General features: G+C 40.2%; 1 protein-coding gene across 1 annotated transcript in view; it reads left to right on the forward strand.

Annotated features, from left to right (window-relative positions):
• Window positions 1–5241, forward strand: part of Usp43 (ubiquitin specific peptidase 43) — a 74501-nt gene that overhangs the window by 1408 nt on the left and 67852 nt on the right. The window lies entirely within an intron of this gene.

Genomic DNA, 5241 nt, shown 5'->3' on the forward strand with positions numbered 1-5241 from the left:
AGTTACGGTGTTTGCTTTTTCTATGTTTTTCTTTATGAATTAATTTCTCCCAAGTATTTTTGAGCGGGGGTTTGGAGAGAGTTGGCAGGTTTAAGAGTATTTAGCATTTTTTTTTTTTTTTTTGCATTCCACAAACATTTGTTGAAGTATCCAAAGGCTTGTGGGCCGGGGTTCCGACGCCTGGGCTTCCAATCTGGAAGGGTGCGGGGTGGGGAATCAAGACTTTTAAAGGTCGAAGCCTCAGGGGAAGGTGGTGGTGCTTCTGTTGAGATCTAATTGTTGAGAAGGATGCTGCGGGCTCAAGATCTAGGCGTAATCCAGGCAAAGGAATCAAGTACCCCAAGGCCCTTCCCAGGAGCCGAGTAGGGAGGCGTGGAAAGAAAACGAGTGGTTGGAGCTCTGGAAGCGGACAGGTTCGCCAGATCGTGTTCGACCTTGCAAGCAGTTTTAGAATAAAACCCAAAGTGGACCCTGAGAACCAACTCCTAGGCCGGGTAATGTGCTGAGGGGGGAGGGGGAGGCAGTGGGTATGCTAGTTTGGAGATGGCATTCTTTTGTTTCAGGCGCATTAACCCCCCTATAATGTGTTAGCTTGGGGTTGCGTTTATTGTCTGCAGGATCACGGTCTACTTGCTCTGGATGCTGCAGGGTCAGGAGACATTGTAAATCAAATCGTATCGCTTTGCCTGGGGTTAAAGTGGGGTGTGTGTTTGGGGTCCCAGTTAGATGAAAGAGTTCCTAATAATTGATGCACATGGCTTGCTTCCTGCTGAAAACCCACAGCTCTGGGCAGAGAGCTGAAGCTCCCCACAGACCAGTGATTGTTGTTCCTGGGGGGGAGGGGGGAACCTGTCAGTGTTCATTCCACAAGCATCACAGCTCTTGAGTTTCAGCCTGAGAAAGCAGTCTTCCCCATGTGATCTGCAAGGATGCCAACCCCCACCTTCCTCTCTCGTGCCTCCATTAATGAAGAAGCTCTGTTCTGCAGCAGTCACGTGGGTGTCATTAATGTTTCTTTTTGGCAACATTAGCTTTTTAAATATGAGAGGCAATACTAATAGTGGTTAAGAGCGATGTCTTTGAGGCTTCGGGACCTTAAGTAAGTTTCTGAATCTTACCATGCTTCAACTTTTCTCATCTGTAAAGTGGGACCATAAGGTTGTTGTATTGAGTTATACCTAGAGTACTGACAACAGTGCCTGGCACCTAAGAAGTGTTCATTTTTATAGAATTACACCTCCTCACCTGGAAAGACCTCAAGGAAGGAAGGGGGTAATCTTTGAATAACTGTTCCCTTGCCAGATGCATTCCCCACCCAGTTACTACAGCATGGAGAGAGATGGAGTAGTTTGGGGGAAAAAAAAAAAAAACAAACTCCCCAATTAGTAATCACTCTCAGTGACTCACCAGCATTTCCTCTCTCTCTCCAGGGCCTGGGAACTCCCCAGTGAACCTTGGGGAATTGAAGGATAATTGAGTTGTTGTTAATCTGTTAATGAGGGAGATATAATCTGGGGTTTCCTAGGTCTTTCAGGTAACCAGCCTTGGAGAGTAAAGTGGAGGATTCCAGAATCTGGGCTGTCAAACATTAGGGACTGAAATCGGGGAGGGCTCCTTTTCTTACTGGTGGTGAAACTTTCATTCATTCAGCGTGTACTTATTGAATGTCTAGAAAGTGTATTGGGAACATGGAATGTGTGATGAGCCCAAAGCCAGCTTCTCCAGGAGCATATGGTCTAGGGGAGAAAGGGATGTTAACGAACTGATCCCACAGGCACATGATTAGATGGTGACATGCTAGGAAAGCAAAATACAGTGTGCTGTGACGATAATGGCAGGTGGCTTTGATTTGATTGGGGAAGGTATCCTGGGGTGACTGGAGAAGACTTACCTGGAGAGGTAACCAATTTTCTTTTCTTTTTAATAGTTGTAGATGAACACAATACCTTTATTTATTTTTTAAATGTGGTGCTGAGGATCGAACCCAGGGCCTCACATGTGCTAAGGCAAGCGCTCTACCTCTGAGCCACAACCCCAGCCCAAGGTAACCAAATATTGAGTTGGGTTTTGAAGGATGAGGTATTCACAAGGACATGGATGATGGGAAAGTGCATTCCAAACCCTGGGAACTGAAAATGCCAACTGTGGGGAAGATGAGGCTGAGATTCCCTCTATCAAATGAATTAATGAAAGCTTATGTGGCTGGAGAATTGTAGAGGCCAAGTTACATAAGGTTTTGTTAAGGACACCTGTCTTTATGATGGATTTTTAGCTTTAGACCCAGAAAGGGGCCAGCATACGAGAGGATGTGTATACTCAGCTCTGAATATGGCATGGGTTTGTGGTTTTTTTTTCCCCTCTACCTATCCCAGAATCACTCTAACCTCTCACAGATAGGAGGACCACTCTTTGTTTTAACAGCAAATGAATAAAAACATTTTTAAAAATCTTGTCTCATCTATAATCCTTTGTTTTTCTGATGTTGCAGTTAAAGGTGTACTGCAAAAAAATTGGAAAATGTAAAGATCTAATCATCTTAAAAATACTGATGTGTTTCAAAATCTATCTGAGCAAATAAACAAACTGGAAATTCCGTTTCTGTAGCCTGCTTTTGTCACGTGAGTCTTAAGACATGTCATAAGACTTTCTCCTGGTCATTAAAATATTCTACAAAACTTGATTTCTCATAATTGTATATATTGTTAAATGAACCAGTCTTCAGTGGAGATATTGATATACTGTACAGTCTTCTAGTTATCACACTGAATTGAAATTTCTTGTATTTAAATCATTGTCCTCAGTTCTGTTTATTTCCATAAACTTAATTCCTACAGGGGCATGACATAGTCAAAGCAAAGGTGTAACTATTTTATTATCTTTCTATTGTTTTAAAATGAACCTCACTGAGGTATAGATTAATAAATTACATACAGTGAAGAGCAACTTGGTAGTTACCTGGAGAGGTAACCAAATTTTTTTTTTTAATGTAGAATTTAATGAGTTTTAACAAATGTATGTATCTTTGTGATCACCACCCCAATTTCAAATATATAATTTTGTTTTTACTTTTTAATCTACTTTATTGGGTTCGATTATTTTTTATCACTCACATTGATAATTTTCCTTCCAAATAATTATGACAAGTTTCAGATAATACCAGTGAGGGCATATTTTCCTGGACATTGAATATCTTTTTCTCATTAATTTTTCCTCAACTTTATGACAGTTACAGATGACAAAAACCATACATATTTGCAATGTATAACATGATGTCTTGATATATGTGTATATGGTCAAATGATTCATTCAAGCTAATTAACATGTCCACCATTCTTCCAAACTTACCTTTTTTTCTGGTGGTAAAAATATTTAAGTTGTATTCTCTTTGTATTTTTCAAGTGCATACTATATTAATGCTAATTATAGTCACTGTGCTCCATCACCTATAAGTTTATTGAACAAAAAGAAAATCACATCTTGTTTTTGTGTCTCTGGTTAGGAGAAAGGTGAAAGATTTTTCTGTTTCTTGACTAGTTGTAAGTCTTCTCTTGCAATCTCTCTTCATGTTGCATGTTTCCATTCTGCTTTGGTCTTAATGTTCTTTTCTTTTTTAAAAAAATCTGTATTTTTTAGTTGTAGTTGGACACAATACCTTTATTTTACTTATTTATTTTTATGGGGTACTGAGGATCGAACCCAGGGTCTTGCACGTGTCAGGCGAGCGGTCTACTGCTGAGCCACAACCCCAGCCCTTAATGTTTCTTTCATTTGTTGCTGTAAGTTCCTCAACCTTGTCATATTTGCTGCATATATTTTCTCTAAAGTGTCCCCCTTTCCCCCTACCCCAGTACTGGAAGCTTTTGGTTTATTTATGTCATGCCTTTTGATGTTCTATTTTATGTACTTCTAGTTTTTCTAAGGCTATATTAAGGTTTTTGGCCATCTGGAGTTTATCTTAGCTTATGTGCTTAAAATCAATTTTAGATCCTCAGTGATGTACTAGAGGCATTGCTTTTGTTAAAAAACAACAAGGATTCCTTCTTCATCAGTCTTATGTTTTGGCCACCTAATATCAGTGTGCCACAGGTTTTTCACCAGGTAACTTTGATATACAGAGAAATATTTTCGCTTGTATCTCTCATTCATTTAGACTAAGCCCCCCTACCCCCAAATGGAATTACTGTGTTTATGTAGAGGGACATTTTTAAGGTCCTATCTTTCTACCTTCTTGAAGTTGTCATATTCTTTTTGGTGAGGTCTTATGGCAATATAGCCAGGCTAAGATGAAGAGAATCCATTTTGAAGGATTAATTTGATTTATTGGAAAGGAATGGATTCCACTTGGAAGGAAGAGCAAAAGTAAAGATATAAACTATAGAAGATGGAAAGCATGTTTGGTGTACCTGAGCAGTTTGTTTATCTGGGCCCTTGGAATAGGCAGGAGACTGGTAGAAGACGTGCATTGGGGCCAGACCACAAAAGAAGTTTGAACTATTAGGTAGTGAGTAGAAGAGCACAGAAGGATTTTGAGTATCTAGCTGGGCTTCAGAAAGATTGGCCTGGTCTACCATGAGTGCAGTGTTTTTTTTTTTTTTTTTTTTTTTAATTTTTTTTAGTTGTTGATAGACCTTTATTTTATTTATTTATATGCAGTGCTGAGAATCAAACCCAGTGCCTCACACATGCCAGGCAAGTACACTACTGCTGAGCCCCAGCCTCAGCCCTGAGTGCAGTGGTTTGATGGTGGTGGTGGTGGTGGGGGGTCGAGTGGGGATTCTCAGAGCCTGGCTCCTCCTTAGGGAGATGTTCTCATCTGGGTGAGTTCTAATAGAACTCAATGCTGGCCACGAGAGTCAGCTGTATCCAGGAAGGGTGGAGACATTTTGGGAGCCACACTGCTTGACAGATGACTTGAGGGCTGCGGATATGAGGGAGAATCTGTGAGAAGACACCTACCTTAAGAGGAAGGGCTGGTTTTAGAGATTCTGAGTTGGATGGGGGCTGACTGCTCACCCAGAAGAGAATGTCGGTACTAGGATGTAGGCTTGATGATTCTTTACGGGTGGGCTTGCCAGATAGAATACAGAATGCCCAGCTGATTTTAATTGCAGATAAACAATGAGTACATTTTTTAGTATAAATATATTCCCAGTATTGCATGGGACATATGAACATATTTCTACTGAAATAATTATTCATTGTTTATTTAACTGAGCACCTTTTTTTTTTTTTTTTTTTTTT

Source organism: Marmota marmota, unplaced genomic scaffold, assembly GCF_001458135.2.
Source record: "Marmota marmota marmota unplaced genomic scaffold, marMar, whole genome shotgun sequence".
Classification (NCBI taxonomy): domain Eukaryota; kingdom Metazoa; phylum Chordata; class Mammalia; order Rodentia; family Sciuridae; genus Marmota; species Marmota marmota.